At 47.5% G+C, this 18177-nt stretch overlaps 1 long non-coding RNA gene across 1 annotated transcript; it reads right to left on the reverse strand.

Moving 5' to 3' along the window:
• Positions 1-12380: 12380 nt before the first annotated feature.
• On the reverse strand, positions 12381-13581 carry LOC307068520. Its single transcript, XR_013811457.1, has 2 exons — positions 12835-13581; positions 12381-12644 (listed from the first exon to the last, which is right to left on the reverse strand). It is a non-coding gene; the product is annotated as an uncharacterized lncRNA (long non-coding RNA).
• Positions 13582-18177: the final 4596 nt, after the last annotated feature.

Consider the following 18177-nt stretch of genomic DNA (forward strand, 5'->3'; position numbering starts at 1 on the left):
GTATGTGGATGTGTTTTGTAGCTGAACTACAGCTCCACTAAGGAGTGGGCTTGAAAGACAGTGATGAGGGAAAGTCTCCAAAATGGGAAGACCTCAGGAGGTCCACCTAGTCATCCATCTAACAAGTGGCCCAAGGTTAGAATATTTATGGACTCATGGGCTGTAAAGAATGGGTTGGCTGGAGGTATGGGCAAGAGGCATGAGGATGGACATATGGAAATGGGCCAAAAGTGCAAAGATCTTCATACCATATATTTATGCCTAACAGAATGTACTCTACCATGGTATAGATATTATAGAACCATGTACACAGAAAGTTTGGCCAGGATCTGTCATTGGCCTCCCCTGTGTTGGCACAATGGACAAATGATTGTAAAAGCCATGTTGGCAGGAATGCAAGATATACATGGGCACAGCAGCATGAACTTCCAAGGTTGATTTATGTATTGCCACTGTCAAATGAGCAACCTGCCAGCTACAGAGAACAATGATGGACCCATGATTTAACACCAACCCTCAAGGAGACAAACTGGCCACTTTGTGGCAAGTTGACTGCATTTGGACAAAAATAGAATCATACTCCAATGACCACTTAAGGAACATGTGCTTCTTACTCCACAGATCTGGGCCACAAATGTGTAGCACTCTTTCTTTTTTTTCTTTTCTTTTTTTTTTTAGCACTGTTTTTTAAAGGGGAAATTCTCCTGGAATTCTATTGAACCCTTACTTCCTTGGCACTTCAGGCACCTTGTGTCCGGAGACCAGTAGGCAAAAACAGGAGTTACCATTTTGTCTGGCGTAATTTACCCTGGTTAGAAGAAGGAGGTAGGGCTGCTGTTACTCATTGCAGGCAGGGAGAAACATGTTTGGAATTCAGGTGATCCACTTGGAGGCATCTCTTGGTAATTTCTGACCAGTTTTAGTAGGTATTATGACTTTGTTAACTTAATAATTGTTAAGTGGAGCACATGGTGTAAGCTGGTGAATCACAGTTCAACAGCAGACCACTGAGAAATTGAAATAGAGAAGTTTATTACTCACAGGTCCTGGAAGAAGTACACAGCATGCCTCAGGTCACTACACGGGGAAGTCAAGGAAGGGTGCTGAGAGAGAAGCAAGACCTGGGGCCCATGCCTTTATTAAAGTTCATGGGTGGAGTGCTCTGTGATTCCTGGGCTAGGGATGGTTTGGTCAATTCAAACCAAAAGAGTGGGGTTTTGATAAACCCCTTGGGGGTCTTATCTAAAAGGTACGTAAAGCATACAGGTGCTGGGAGGGAAGGGAGACTGTTGATCAGAAGGGCCATTAAGGAATTCATATCAGTATCACAATATCACAATAGCAGGAACCTACATTTGCTTGTGACTCTGTGGGCTTCTGTCTAGAGTATGTGCTCTCATGAGAGGGCTAGTGTCAGTTAAGATAACTGCAGGACAGCTGGCCAAGCAAAATGGATGCTGAGGCAGCAATACCATGGAGTAGCTTAGGTAAACACTCGAAAGTAGGAGATGGGCAAGTGCATCAGCCCTGGCAGGAGGAGGACATGGTGACCAAGAGCACAGACCCCAAGGAATAAGGGTCTGGGTCATGCCACCAAGTAGAGCACCAAGAGCAGCAATGGCACCAGCTGAAGGTGGGGTGATCCGAGTGGATAGTGGAGGAGACTCTCAATCCATGTTTGATGCAGAATGAAATGCACTTGGTTTTTCCTACTGTGGAAGCCAGGACAGGTAGTCTAAGTTGTCATCACTGTCTAGTTATTCTTGGATGTGTTCTTGTTTATCCAGCTTAAGAGAAATCTTCCTGATGTTGCACAACGTTTTACTTAAAAGTTACTTTTCTGTCTTTCTGTAGAGTCTGTTGCTCTACATTTGTCTTCTTTCCTCAGTAAGAACTTGGTAAACTCTAACAGATTTTCTGAAACACAGAGCAGAACAGCCGGGTGTGGCCCTGGGGAAACTGGGAGGCAGAAAACATTAGTCTTCAGTTATTCAGCAACTCTTTCCTTAGTTCTTTCCCCACTGCCAGCACCCCATTACCTCTGCTCTTTCATCCTTTGCATAAAACTGAGCTCTAGGAAAGGGACTGATTTAATCACTTATAGCTTGGTGTGACTTTAAGTTAGTATACCATCTCTTTCTGGAGTATTTGCATTTTTTGGCCTCATTTTTTTTGACCTTGGAATTTTTAAAATTTATTTATTTTATTTTTGGCTGTGTGGGTCTTCATCGCTGAGTGCGGGCTTTCTCTAGTTGCGGCGAGCGGGGGCTACTCTTCGTTGCGGTGCACGGGCTTCTCATTGCGGTGGCTTCTCTTGTTGAGGAGCACGGGCTCTAGGTGCACGGGCTTCAGTAGTTGTGACTTGTGGGCTTCAGTAGTTGTGGCTCGCGGGCTCTAGAGCACAGTCTCAGTAGCTGTGACGCACAGGCTTAGTTGCTCCGTGGCATGTGGGATCTTCCCGGACCAGGGCTCAAACCCGTGTCCCCTGCATTGGCAAGTGGATTCTTAACCACTGTGCCACCAGGGAAGCCCTGGCCTCATTTTTGATTGGGGGGGAAAAACACTCTATAGAAATCTGATGAACTCTGTTCCACCCCTTCAGAGTATCTATTTTTTTTTAATTTGATAAAGTTAATTTTTGTATCAGGAACCACAAAATGAGGGCACCCCAGTGGCCTGGCCCACATCACAAATCTAAACCTCAGTCAGCCCACACTTAACGCCTCACTGTCAAGGAAACCTCACACACACTGGTCACAATCCCCCAACTCAGCTTTAAGTAGCTTACCTTACCTAGAAGATAGGGTCTTCAAGTCTTATAAGGAAATCCCCCACCTCCTGGTCATTCAAGCCCTGTGTCCGAATTGCCTCTCCTAACACCCCTATAAAACTTGCTCCTGCCCCAAGTCCCTTGGGAAGAGTGTTCCACTGCTAGTGAGGCCCTGCACTCCCCCAGTCCACGGACTGTTTTCTCTCTGGCAGGTGCAGTGTAAGCTTATGGCCATGCAGCATCTGAACTCTAAGTAGGTCGGCATTTTATTAGGCCCATTTTTTAGGAAAGGAAACTAGTACTAATAATAACAACAATAGCAACAGAAGCCACATCAGCTACAACTGTTGGCAGTTATCAGGTACTTATACGTCTTAACATTCTACATTTCATACATCGGCTCATTTAATAGGGCTAATATATAATATATATATTCTTTCCCATATTCTTTTCCATTATGGTTTATCACAGGATATTGAATATAGTTCTCTGTGCTATACCGTAGGACCTTGTTGTTTATCCATTGTATACGTAATAGTTTGCATCTGCTAACCCCAAACTCCCAGTCCACCCCTGAGTGGACTCCCCCACCCCCCTGAGTCTTCACATGACTTTCCCCCTGTGCCTGTCTGTGACCTAATCTCCTCTTCTTAAAGTCATATTGGATTAGGGCCCATCCACATGACCTCATTTTACATTCATTGCCTCTTTAAAGGCTCTCTCTCCAAATACAGTCACATGCTGAGGTACTGAGGGTTAGGACTTCAAAATATGAATTTTGGGGAGCACAATTCAGCCCTTAACAGTGACCCAGCCAGAAGGGGGCAGCTAAGCCCAGAAATTAAATAGACTATATTTAGAGTCAGGAAGACTAAGGTTGGAATTCTGACTTTACACGTATAATCACTTGGGTATGCTGTTTAATTTTTTGGAGCCCTAGTTCCTTCTTCTGTTAAATGGAAATAAAAATCATTATGGCACTAGCCCTATTAAATGAGATGATGTATGAAACGCAGAATGTTAAGATGTCTAAGTACCTGATAACTGCCAATAGTTGTAGCTGATGTGGCTTCTGTTGCTATTGTTGTTATTATTAGTACTAGTTTCCTTTTCTAAAAAATGGGCCTAACAAAATGCCGACCTACTTAGACTTGAGATGCTGCATGGCCATAAGCTTACATCACACCTGCTACAGAGCAAGATCTCAAAAAAAGTGTGGCCATCATATTCATGGGACAAGAGCCCAGTTTTCCAGGTACTGTGTCTTCCTTTTGTCCTACTGAATAGGATCTGATGTAGCAACATTTTATCTATATTTAATAAAATGCAAATTTTCTTGTCAGGGAAGTTTTAACCAGAAATCTATCTATTTTATGCAGGAGCTCATACTTTAGTTATTAAAACCTGAAATGATATTTTAGTTATTAAAACACAGGAGAATGCACACCTTAGAAAATTATTCAGCTAAAGGGAGGTGAGATCTGTATTCTGAATTACATAGCAAAGAAGTGTTCAGGTTCGATGTGGGTGATTAACCGTTTGATACCTTGTCAGGCTTTGACAAGTTCTCCCTCTATTTTTTTTATGTCTCTCACTATGTCTTGTGTAATTAAGAAACGGTGCTGAGTTCTTGTCATCCACCATTAAGGACTAGTCATAGATAGTTTCATAACATCTGCTTCTTGCAACCTTCTAATTATCCATAAAAATCTGGCAGAGGGACCTGACAGTTTATCTGGAACACAGACTATGAATACAAAATAGGGCACTTTGCTTCTCGCTATAGAATATGGTGTAAAACAGTGTCTCTCTAACCGCTTATTTTGCATGCAGCTATATTGCCTGCTCAGATCAGATCTAGGTGCATGTCTTCTCAATAAAGACTCAATTTTGAAAAGCATCTTTTGACAAAATGAATGTGGGTCAGGAATATGTTAATGGTGCTGTGTCAGAATCTGCTGTCAGGCGCTGCCCCAATATTCTCTTTGCAACCCAGCCAGACGCTGCTGCTTCTGTTATTTCCTGCCCGTACTTGCAGGCTTGGAAGCCATCTATGCCCTGATAGAAGGCACTGAGGGACTCGACTGGGGCAGACACTTGCCTCCAGCAAGGTCAATTCTTAGCCTCCTGTTGCTTGTTTCTTGTGGTGGGTATGTTTCTTGCCCACCAACCTGTCTGGATTTCCAACTCATTGTCTCACCTTTACTCAGGGAAATGCATCTTCCTGAACCCCTACACTGTGTGGTCTGCTGAACCACAACTTTATTCTGATTATCGGTCACAATGTGTCTTCCCTCTGCCTGTGTATACCTCCAACATCCATTTGGATCCAGGGATGATTTGCCCTTCGGAATCCACACTTGCTTCTCTGCCCTTTGTGTTTTAGACTCCTACTTTGTTGAGGCCTCTGGGTTTTTTGTGTGTCTTTAATCTCCTCTGGCTGTGACCTCGCAGTCTTTCCTCAGCTCTCCTGGTCCTGCTGTCTTTCATTCTCTCTGTGTCCGGCTACCAGTGAGATGTAAAAAAAATACTCCTATTCCTATTTATCATTCACTGAGTACTTCTTGTACCTACAATGACTTTGAGAGGTAAAGAACATGATTTGCTTTGTAATTTTTTTGTCAGCTGAAGCACAGATAGGTTTATTATTTTACTTAAGGCCGCAGACTCTGGATTTGAACCCAAATCTGTCCTGCTTCAGCTTGAGTTCTTTCCACCCCGTCATTGATTTCCTGAGCCAACATAGTACTGCTCAGAAGAGTCATTTATCTGTGGTATTCACTTCTCCAGTAACCACTGAGAAAGTAACTCAATATTATAAGTATACTCTTATAAATATATATGATATTAAATATTTAAGTTTTGAATTTTAACAGCTCTACGGTCCCCCTGTTACAAAAAAATGAATTGAGGCATTGAGTTTCAGGGTGTTGATAAATCCACGTGGTAATTAGGCAAGGGAGCAGGAGGTTCTTAGCACAGCAACAGAGTGGCTTGTTGAAAGTAACACTAGTCTACAAGGCGGGAGGACTAGGTCAGTTCAAGGTCTGACCCAGAGTCTTAATCTTTGGTAAATTTTCTGACTTCTTCTTTCATCTTCAAAATTGCTCACTAAGTTTAGCTCTGAGTTTTCTGGCAGCCAAAGTATACTCATGGTTCCTAGCTCCAGATCAGTGGTCATGGGCCAAAATCCTTGAAGGTGCTTCCTCTTAGTTCCTGGGTCCCAAAGATTTTATCCATAGTAACGTACCTCGTATATTAGGCATTGGAGGTACCATTACTATTCTAAACTGCTGTGGGTTCTTTGAATTGGGATCACCTGGGCCATTCTTACGTCCAGAAAAGACCCCAACTTCTTCACCACATGTCAGAGCCTGGGCTGCCATGACAAGCCCAAACCACCCTTCTGCTCTCTGTGGCTCTCATGTGTCCCCAGAGTGGCTAAGACGCCAGGGACTTGAAAGAAAAAACAGAGGAAAAGGAGCAAAGGAAAGCTGAGAAGTGGGTCCTGGCCCTCTGTTGAACTGAGAGGCGTGGTGTTGGGGGAACTGGCTTTGAATCTCAAGCCCTCTAGTTCTTTGCTATTCCAAGTGTAGGCCTGGCGCCACAGTAGCATCGCCTGGGAACTTATTCAAAATGCAGACCTCAGGCCCCACCCTACATCTGCTGAATCATTTTTACAAGATTCCCAGGTGCCTTGTGTGCACATTCAAGTTAAAGAAGTACTGCTGTTTATTAACCCATAGAAACATTGAAAATTAACTTCCTAGGGGTGAGACATGTTTAATAGACCCTGCTTGGAGGGGCCCAGGGAAGTTGCTGCCATTATTGGCATGGGCTTGACTGAGGAAGGAAGGACTCTGGACCACATTGCAGTAGATAAAGCAACTTAGCTGAAAACCAGGTCTTCAGGAGGGCAAAGGGGAATGTTGTGGACTTTTGAGGTGAGGCCATTAACAGCTGGGTTATAATGCAACGTGCCATAATGGTTTAGTGATGAAACATAAATGATATGGTTATGTTATAAAAAAGGAACACTTTCTTTGTTCCAGGCTCTCTTTCTTAGAAAGCAAATGGCCTGGGCTAAGGTAATGAGACAAAAGGAACAGGTTCTGTAAACATTTCCCTTTCTCTTTTAGCCTTCCTTTGTCCAGCTGCCGGAGAGAACCTCCCTGGTACTGGCACCTACCAGATAAGCAGTCTCCAGCCAGTACCCTCATACTCTGAGATCAGCTGGGCACTCTAGGAGGGAGTGGTGACCTGAGAGCCAGGCGCCTGGCAGGTCCGAGTGGCCATCTGTGAAAACCCTTGGGGAATGAGCCCCAGCGGGGGGATGGCACGCTTGCTGTCAGAACTGCAGTCTCTTTACTGGGACCTCCATGTCATGGCTTCAGCGCGAAACTGCTCCTCAAACCTCAGCCTCTGGCTTCAGGGTACTGAGCTCAGAGCCATCGCAGCCTCCTTGCTGATTATCTGTTTGCTATTTCTTGATGTCTTTCTTGATTCATCTCTTGAATGTTCCACTTTCTTGGGAGCTGAAACCATGTTTTCTTTATTAGCTCTTCACCAGTTTCTGTTTCCCTCATACTTTACACTTGCCCCTGGGAAAACAGAGTGAACATTTGAAATGGCACTTATCCTGGAAAAACGGTTACTTACTTCTGATTTATGCCACGCCTATTTTGAAAAAAAAAAAAAAAATCCTCAAGGCCTTAAGGTACGACACATGCATTGAATGTGAAGCTAAAAAGCGAAAACTCCCTTAAAATGAAGATGATGGGAGGAAGAGAGAACTGTTCTAGAAGCTGAGGTGGCTTGTAGTTGGGACTAAATTGCACAGTGAACTCAACACTGGATTGCTGGCAGCCAAAGATGTGCATACGGTTACTTATTCCTGGTCGGCAGACACAAGGCAAGCTTCTCAAAGGTACTTGTCTTGTTATTGAGGTTACAATAGTAAATACTATTTTTTTTTTTTTTTTTTTTGCAGTACGCGGGCCTCTCACTGCTGTGGCCTCTCCCGTTGTGGAGCACAGGCTCCGGACGCGCAGGCTCAGCGGCCACGGCTCACGGGCCCAGCCGCTCCGCGGCATGTGAGATCTTCCCGGACCAGGGCACGAAGCTGTGTCCTCTGCATCGGCAGGTGGACTCTCAACCACTGCGCCACCAGGGAAGGCCAGTAAATACTATGTTTGAATCCTTACGTTTTACTGGACACTTGCTGAACCCTTTGCATGCATTATCCTATCTCATCTTCACACCAGCACCAAGAAATGGGAGAGAGTAATAGTCCCGTGTGTGAACTCCAGGGCCCGGGAGCCCAGGGTTGCTGCTCACAAACTGGATGGCCTTGGACAAGTCCCTTACCCTCTCTCTGTTTCACTTTTATGATGATAAAACTGAAATATCAATCATACCTTATAAGGTGATTGTGAGCATTAAATGATTTAATATATGCAAAGCATGCAGTGTCTGGCCCTTAGTAAGTACTCACCATTATTATTATTGTTTCCACTTGACAGATAGGGAAATTGGGTCTTAGAGAGGTTAAGCGTCTGGCCCAAAGTCCCCTAGCCAGATCACATTGGCACCAGATCTAATCTGACCCCTCTTAAGTACTTCACACAATGACTCAGAAACCCCAGGCTGCTGCCAGCAATGCTCTTGGGTGCAAATAAGGAATCGTATTAGCCTTAAGCAGTCAATGTTTGATTATCTTTGGTGAGAGTTTCTCATGTATAGATCATCTTCTGGGGAACTTCTCCCAGCTGTTCAGCAAGATGAGGCCTCTGGGAGGGTGTCTCCTTTCAACATGACTTCAAGTAAATTTAAAATAATACGGGAGGGCTTCCCTGGTGACGCAGTGGTTGAGAGTCCACCTGCCGATGCAGGGGACACGAGTTCGTGCCCCGGTCCGGGAAGATCCCACGTGCCGCGGAGTGGCTGGGACCGTGAGCCATGGCAGCTGAGCCTGCACGTCCGGAGCCTGTGCTCCGCAACGGGAGAGGCCACAACAGTGAGAGGCCCGCGTACCGCCAATAATAATAATAATAATAATACGGGAGTAGTATTGCAAATCATAGTGTATATTTGTTTATTTATAGATTCCAGTTACTTATATTTATTCCTAGCAAATACTTCCCCAATACAGTTGAACATAGCAGAAACGTAGGTGGGTATCGACCCAATTGCTACTATATTTAAAGTCCGCTTCAATTCCACATACCCTAGCAGCTGCTTGCCTTGTTATTTCCCATGATCTCCAAGGGTGCACAAGTCTCCTTAGACCTGCAGTGATGCTTGAGAGCCAATGTGGGTGTAATTCCCCTATTCACCACCAGGTGTCCCACCCAGCCCTGCTATCTGACACGCATCAAGGAAAAATGGCCTTCTTCACCCCTCCAAAGGGGAAAAAGGAATCGACGGTGGACGGAGGTGTTGTGGGGAGGAGGGCGGGAGACTGTGACGAGTCTTCTAGAAGCTGCTCCTTGCTTCCGGACAAAGGTAGTCTTTTGCATTGTTTTTCTCTGATGCATAGGTGTCTCTCTCCAGAAAGCCTAGAGTCAGTTCCCTACAGTTTAGGGAGCTTTTATTTCCACTAACGAACTGGAGTCTGGCCAGCCCTTTGCATTTCTGAGTTTGAGGCTGAGGCTGCTGCCTGCCTGCATTGTCTTCCTTTTGCCTGAAAGCCCCTGACAGGCTCTCATCCCTCTGTGGGCTCTTTCTTTCAGGGTCTAAATTAAAAAGAGTTAAGGAAGGTACTGATTCCTCCTCACGTCCTTAATCAGAGGAGGTCAAAGACGGGAATCAGTGTGTGACTATGGCACGAACTAGCACTCTTGTAAACAGTAACCTAATTCGTCCCTGACAGTAGAATTACCTTGACAGAAAGACTTCTTCCTCACTTTCAAATGAAATTGTCATTTGCTTCTCTGGGGGCAGGGGAGGGGACGCGGGGACGGGGGTTGGAAGTAGGAGTAAAGGGATTTGGATCCACTGACTTTTAAGAACTAGGGACTTTTAAAATTCCAGAATAAATCTGTTATCTTTTGCAGGTGCTTGGCTGCTTGCCTGTTATCAGTCCCCCCTTCATCCCTTCTTCCTTTCTTTTGGAGGACCACAGACAGGGTCAGAGTTAGGGTCAGGATGAGAGCTCTGAAGCCACGTGGTTTTTCCCTCTGACGCTGCCGTCTGCACTGGGGCTTTCTGCAGACCCCTGTCCATCGTTGTAGGTCACTCCCACAGACCCTAGACATTTACCACGGACCTGAGGCATCCAAAAGGATGCAGTTCTCTGAGCTGTCTGGCAAACGGAGGCCCAGATTGTAGCTTATTCTGTGACTGAAGCTTCACCCGGGGGGTCTGCCGAGAATGTGAATGGGATTTCTTTATTTAGCACCGGCTTTAGGATATTTCAATGTGGGATATTTCTTCCATAAAGGACCTTGATAACAAAGACCAGACTACAGCCCTAGGGGAGCAGGTAGCTTCTGTCTCATTATATGCATGGCTTTTACTGTTTGGAGAGCCTTTTGCCAGTACACATTTTCTTGTGAACTAGGAAACCAGAGCCCGGGTGTGATGTATTATTGATAGGATTGTAATTTACTCTTCTCAGGTTGTATCTACAGTGTATACCATTAGCACAACCTATGAAATTAGCAGTGGTTGTATATATTTGTCTCTTCAGGTTTGGCTTAATGATATTTGCCTTTTGCCTCAATAAAAGATCATGAATAAAGCGAGCAGGGCAACATTATTTGTTGTTGCAGGGGAATTTTGATTAAATCATTTTCTCTGTGTTGTGTTGTGGCGAGCCATGCTTTGCAATGAAGATATGGGACATAAAATAGCGGGGGCTGGATGGGGAAGATGGATGGGGCAGTTCGCTCCAGCTCCCAGCACATGCTGGCTTCCCAGGCAGGTTGCTCCCGGCTGGCTCAAGCTCCTTCTGAATGGGAGATTAACCACCCTGCCCGTGCTGCACCAGCAGGGGGAGGGGGCAGTTCAGACTCTGTGTCCCTGCTGCGAAGATGGCGGAGTGCGATTTGGGGTATGGAGACCCAACAGTGCATCACATAGAGCTCTGTGTAGTCCCAGCACTGTGCCCTGGCTGGTGTTTGACAGTTGGCCCTCTGGTCACTGTTTTTAGTTCCAGTCCCCACTTGAGCCAGGTGACACACACACACACACACACACACACACACACACCATCTTTCTTCCTTTAAAAGGATTCCAGGTGGTAGGGCTCAAACCAAGCTGCAAATGAAAATGCCCCATCACTCTGCTTTGTGCCCTTTTCTCTTCCTTCAGGACCTTGAATGGAAGGCATTTGCTGGTTCATTAGCCCTGAGTCCTCTGACCCTGTCTCCAACTCCATTCCCTACATAATTTTTATGGGTAAACACGTCTTCAAAAACTGCCTGTGGCTTGGCCTCCTCATTCTTTTCTTGTCCATGAGCCTCAGAATGAAGGGCCGAGGGTGACAGGGAAGAGGTTTTGAATCCGTTTGAATTTGAAGCAGGAAAATATTTTGGAGAAATGCTTATTCCTCTTGGCTCCTGCCCTCAGTCTGGGAGCCCTGTATTCCTGAGAGGCGGAGTCCCAGGAAGGGCTGGAGGGGTGAAGGGACCCCTCCCCTCAGAGGTCACTGGCTGGGGGAGGGGGCTTGGATACCCAAGTGACAGGCATCCATCTGTAAAGCTGGACTCTCCTTTATAGCCGGCTCCTAAGAAAAACACCACCTGGCCAAGCCAGGGGCATCTATTGACTTTTAACGTTTGGGGCACATTCTGGAGGTGAAAACCGGTTTTTCTGAAGTCTTGTCAGAGCCAGCCTTTGTTCAGATTTTGCCTCTTTCGCGGACTCGCTCCCTGAAAGAGCCCCTGTTTACCTGAGGAAGGGGCAATTCACAGAAAGGCTTGGGCATCTCCTCAGTAACTGGGTGGGACTTCCTTTGGACTTAGGGGCCCACCCTCTTCCCCACAACCTTCTTCTTCCCTAAAGAAGAGATGTGGAGAAAAAAAAAAAAAGGCAAATCACACAGGACTGTAAAGCCAATGAAATCAATGCTAAATCTCTCAAAGCAAATCATAGACCCTGACAGCTGAGAAGTATTATTTGTTTTTTCACCTTCCAGATTTCCACCAAGCTTGGTGTTTTAATCATATGTCTTGGGGAGAAAAGACCCATATAAGGGCAATTACAATTGGTAAATGATTAAATGTTAGACCTGATATTTTTATGTGTCAAATATGTTGAAGTGCGTTAACCTTTACAGAACTTACACCCATACTATATGAGATGTATCTTGTATAGCGTCTCAAATATCTGCAATCTGCCCTCACTTAAATCTTACTTACATTTATTTTATTACAATATAAGTGGGTTTTAAACATCTTAATAGAGTTTTTTACCCCATTCTGCAGGTCCTGCTGGGAGGCTGAGGGCAGTAGGGTTCCTTGCTGATTTCAAACAGTGTTCCAGCTACCTGCCTGGAGAACCCAAGGAGAGCAGGCACTCTGTGTCAGTTGTTCAAGCCCATGTCTCCGTTTTAGCTCAAAGGGGAGGTGACTTAGAAGGCCAGGGAGTCCGCATCCAACAGCATGAATCACAGAGACAGAAAACTTTTAATTTTTATGGGTTACAGAAAACACACACGTCCATAGCATCCATTTTAGAAAGAATAAGCAGATCCCATCTGTGGTGCTTTTGCCAATCTGCCCATCGCCCATCCCATCTGCGGAAGGATACGCACAGCAGATGTCTGCATCTCTCACACCTCTCACCGGGCCTTTCCTTTTCCAAGTCAGAACTACTCTTGCAGCTGCTCTGGTGTCAGTTCCACGCCTCCTGAACTTCACTCCACTGAAATCTGGTTGGGTATGAGACAGACTCCGGTGGAATGAAGGACAAGAGAAACACGTGGACTGTCTGAGGTCTTTTTCTCAGAGGGTGGGCCACGTGTCAGCCCCGGCCTCCACACGCAGGGTTGTTGCCTGGCCGAAAGCCTTCAGGATCTTTGAATCACAGACTTGGGAGGTGTGGGAGATCTGAGTACTCACATCTTCCCCAGGATCACTTCCTCTCAGGAGCTGCAGAGATCCAGCTCACCAAGACCCTCCTGCGTCTGCAGCACCGAAGATGCTGAGTGGTGGGGATGGCCTGCAGGACTGGGACCCTTGCCGCTTCTTGCCCTGGAAGCAGCCATTCCATACCAGTCCGTGTGGAAACTTCTCTGCGTTTACCTAGATGGACGCTGGTCATCCTCCCCTTTGGTCTGTGTCCCCCTGCGTGTGCCATAACTGAGCTTGGTCCTGGCTGCAGAAGGCAGGTGTTCCGAAATTGCTTTAGAAGAATCCATCCACTGTGCACTTGCCTACCAAGGCGGTGGGAGGCAGGGGCAGGGGCGTTCCTCCCAGAACACACTGTCCCGAAAGCACGAGCAGCGCTTGGCAGGCCCATGTGCGGGTGCGAAATGGGAGGAAGAACGGCCGGCTGGAGCCAGGCGCCCTCGTCGGGGCTGGGGGAGGAGGGCACGTGAGGGTGAGCCTTCTTGCTCTCACTCTTACAGACTCATCTAGGACGGCCACTTTCCGGGGGCCCCGCATGCTTTCCCAAACCTGCCTGGAAATGGTACCACTACATCTTCTCGGGGCTTGGGGATGGGGAATGTGGAGGGGGAGGCCATAACCTGGATTTCAGAGACTGATAAACAGAGAGGATGGAAACCCTCTGAGAGCTCTCTGTCGTCCTCAGAAGAAATGCCATCCACCCGTTGCCGTGCAGTTACTGCCCCTCCCCCTTCCTCGCTGTGTTCAGACGTGCCCTGGGCTCAGCCTAAGCCCCATAAAAGGCTGTTCTCAGCACCGACTTGCAGACTGGGTGAGTTAGGGCAGATCCACCCTGTTGTTTGGAATACTTTCTTCCTGGGGCTTGTTCTGGCCCGAAGCAGGGAGGCAGCAGCTTGTAACGTGGCTCCCCACCCCCCATCCAACCCCCTGGGCATTGGGCATCTCAAAAAGGCTCTTCAACAAGGGCTTGGGGTTCCAGCCGTTGCTGAGGCACAGCCCCACTTTCCTTGGTCAGGGCAAACACAGGGTGTGCTCTGGGCAGGGACCTGGGTGCCGGGAGGAAGGAGGCTGGCCCATCCTCTCCCATCGGCCTTCTGTGTAAGTACTCATGGTTCTCAATCATGAGAGAGAAATGTGCCCCACTTGTGAATGATCTAGATGATATGCCCCCCCCGCCCTGCACTGTCTTTGAACCATTTCATAGTTAAAGGAAGAAAGAGACCAACCTGTTTGGCTCTGATAAATGATGGCAGGCGATGATGGGAGGAAATAGTTCTGGGATGGAAGGATTCTTTGCTTTCTCTCTGGATTTCAGCCCAAGTCAGAGAGCACAAGGGACAATTCCTCTCCCTCCAGACCCCCCTTACCCCGCTCTTACCCCTCCTAACATGGACCGTCCACCAGATTCTTCAAATCCTCAATCGGAGTGTGCAGAGAGCATCACCCTCATATGGGGTCCTTAACCTCCAGGGTGGATACTCCAGCGATGGCAGAGTCTGTAAAAGCACTTGAACTGTGAAAGGCCGTGCAAATAGGAGGTAGCACTGATATTAGAGAACCCAGAAAAGGCAGGCCCTTCCCTTATCACCCTCCCTTCACCCTACAGATCTACAGCTGCAACAAGACAGACAGGAAAGGACCAGCTGAAACCTGTATCAGGAACCTTGACCCACTCTGGACCCCATACCTCAAGTTCAAGATTCTTCTGCCCAATATGCCTTCGCCAACTTGATGTCTCAGTGACCTTTGCCTTGGCCACTTGCAGTGTGGGGTTTGTTTGGAGAAGCAAACCACACATGTATTTGGCTATAGAGTAAGTTCATCCCCTCACTGCCCTCCTGTGCTGCCCAACCGCCTTCAGGACTGTGCCTTAAATGACTTCCTAATAAAATCAACTTGGACATGAGAACCAAAGAATGGAACCCAGGTCCTGAATCTCCTGTTAGGGCTGCACCCTCTAGCCCAGGACTGAAAAGCCAGTCAACCTCCTGTTCCTCTAATTGGGTAAATTTCCACGAAACCAGACAGAACTGCAATCATGGTACTTAACTGATTAGCTCCCACCTCACCACACCAATTCCCATTATCAGTGAGATTTATTGCCTGGGATCCCTGGCAGGCTCCAAGAGAACATGGAACTGACTGGGGATTTGGTGAAAATACGGCAGGTTCAGTTCTTTTAGCCTTGGGGGAAGTTGATAATCAACTTCCAGTGACTGTGGCTTTGTCCACAGCTCACTCTCTTCTCTTTTTGCCCAATGATTCTCCTGATGGAGCCTCTTGGCTTTGGTTTTTCAATGCCTCCCACCCCCCAATCCAGAGATTTCAGACTCACCTGTCAGTATGAGTGTCTGTACCTTCAGGTAACAGGGCCTCCTTTGAGCTTGATTCAAAATAATATATAGATTTTTTTCATAAGATAATTCAGAACAAAGAGATGGCTGGAGACTCGTGCGTATGAGAAGAAGAAAAGGAATTCCAAGCCTTGGAATGCTCTTTCACTCCTAAGGTTGGAGGACCGGGAATAAGAAACGAGGAGCACTTACTGTATAAAGTGTCCAGCTGAGCAGGCCCGTGCAGAACAGACATGGGTCCTGAAGGCAGGTGAGGGCCGGTCCTGAACAGTCACTTTACCTTTAATTTAAAAAGCATATGAAAGCAGAAGAAAGGGGAGATTGAGTAGAGGGGAGCAAATTCAGCCAGAAAGAAAGAGTTTGGAGTATGGTGGGGCTCAGCTGAACTTTCAGCACAGACAATAAAAGAGAGAGAAGCTGGTTTTTCCAAGGCAAAGGTGAAGAAGTAGGACTCAGCCCCTTTCAAGGAGGTGGTGCTAGTTCCACACTTTATTTATGCACCTCCCCGCCAAGCTTCGGGTTACCTGCGGAGCCCGCCCAATGCGGAGAGGCCTGGGCTGCTGGCTCCACCTCTCAGCACCCACACCCCCCGGGGGCCAGGAACGGCGAGGCCCTTCTGCACCTAACCTCGCTTTCTTACTGTTCTGTAAACACCAGAAAAGGGAGGGGAGGTCTCTATCCTTGGAGAGACTCAGGTGATCTGAGCGCTGTTCCTGGCCTCCCAGAAACCTGGGGAAGGAAGAAAGGGAATCTCAGATCTTATCTCGGCTAGGAGGGGCTGTGTGTGTGTGTGTGTGTGTGCGCGCGCGCGCGCGCGCGTACGTGCACGCAGGTAGTGGAACTGGATGGCCTCTGGAGCTCTTAGCCGTACTCCCGGGTCCTAGCTCTATGCAGTGTACATCAGGAATCCAGCAGAGATCCGCCACCCCATCCAGGGACCCTTGGGTGCGAGGAGAGGCCCAGCCAGTGGGTTATCCTGGCATTTAGTACCGAATGAGTTTGCTGCGCTCCTCGTGAAGAGTAAGCGGCTTTTATAATCCAAGAGGCTTTCAGAGCCTCTTCTCTTTCATTCCAAGGGGTGGGGAAAAACACTACCCTGTGTGAGAGGAAGTTGGGAAGAGGCAAAAGGAATTGGAGAGAGAGCCAAACAATTCATTAGGAACATTAAGGAGGCTGGTCTATCAACTACTGATGATTTTAATTCCCCTTCCGCCTCTCCTGCCCCTCTCCTCCCCATCTCCTTCTCCCTTCTCCCCATTTCTCCCTCTTGCCACACTGGGAGGGCAGGGGCACTTGAAGTCTCCTCAGATGTGGTGTATTTTGCCGAGACTCCTAGCCTGTCTTCCATGTGTTCTTAAGGCAGATCTGGTGCTCAGGGAAAGTAGATTCCTTCCCCCTCCCAGGAAAGGAGGAGAATTAAAGAACCCAATTTATAGGATATCGCGGGGCCGTGTTGTCCCACAGCGCTTCGTAGAACCCGAATTCTCTCTGCTCAAAATCTCTTCAGACATCAACCAATCCAAACTTCTTACCAAACAGATGGGAAAACTGAGGCTCTAAGAGGAGAATTTCTGTCTCAAGTTCATGCAGCCAGTGTAGGGTTAAGATTCAAGTATACCTGGATCTCCTGGCTTCCATTAAAGGGCTCTTTACAGCAGACACTCCATGATTTGCCTTCCCCAGTTCTGGAGGGCCTTGCATCTACCCGGAGCATTCTGCACCCTTTCTGGAAGAAGAAAAGGTTCCACTGGGGCTGATGGGAGGGAGATTTTCCAGGTCAGAGCTTTTTTAAGTCTGTGGACTCCTCCCCCAGACCATCAGGGCACATGATTTCTCTGACACCTGGACTCAGTTTGCCTTATCACAGCCTCAGCTCTTCCATTTCCCAACTAGTAATGTAGACTGAGAAGTAGAGATGACCAAGATGAGCCACACTTGTGGAGTAGAGACCCTGTGCCCTTGTCCATCCCTCCCTCCCTCTATTTCATTCATTCACTCTCTGGTCCCTTGTCCATCCCCCCCACTTCATTCATTCACTCTCTGTGCCCTTGTCCATCCCTCCCTCCCTCTATTTCATTCATTCACTCTCTCCCTCACTGCCTCACTCCACGATGGCATCAACTCTGTACCAGGTGAGTGAGGGACTGTGCTTACCCTTGAGGAACTCCCAACCTAGTTACACATGCACATGGACAGACAGAAAAAAACAGGCCAATGAGAAAAACACTATGAATACCCCCCAAAAAGAAATGGCCAACTTTTGTCTGTGAGATTCAGGGAAGGTCCCACAGAGAAGGTGACACCTGAGCTGACTCTGGAAAGATGAGGAGGGAACAGGAAGTTGGTAAGGACCTGGCTTGAAAGAAAGACCTGAGGAAGGAGCCCTCCCCCTCTAGTTCAGAAGCTCGCCCTGCTCCCAGGTAGGACTAGAGGTAGGTGGCTCGCTGCTGGCCCCAAAATGTGGGGTGAAGGGAAGAGAACGAGGGGTACCGAGGGCAGAAAATAGGCACAAATCCTGCTGGTCAGATTCTTTCCCCTCCAGGGGGGTCATCTTAGACCTCTGAATTTGTTCAGCAAAATGGGAACAAATTATAGCCCAACTGACATGACCAGGAAAGTCTCACCTGCCCTTTATTAGTAGTAGTATTATCTACCTTCCCCTCAACTTGATTCACAAGGGTCCAGGAGGATGCTGTGTGGACTGGCTGGACACTGGTTTGTATGGCAGGTCAACAAGGGGGTTGGAAGCACATCAGGGTGGCTTTGCTTGAAAGCCTCCTGTCTCCCCACCCCTGCGTCTGGCTCTTTGTTCCAAAGTCAGCTTGAGAGGTAAAAGCCCTAGGAGTCCTCCCTTCCCCCAAGACTTCTAGGTCCGCCTCTCTAAGAGGCTTTCCCCAGACTCTTTCAAGGGTTGCCACCCTGCCTGCCTGCCTGCCTGCCTGCCAGTGTGTGCTTGTGGGCAGAGGAGAATGGAGTGGGG

The sequence above is a fragment of the Hyperoodon ampullatus genome, assembly GCF_949752795.1.
Source record: "Hyperoodon ampullatus genome assembly, chromosome: 2".
Classification (NCBI taxonomy): Eukaryota; Metazoa; Chordata; class Mammalia; order Artiodactyla; family Ziphiidae; genus Hyperoodon; species Hyperoodon ampullatus.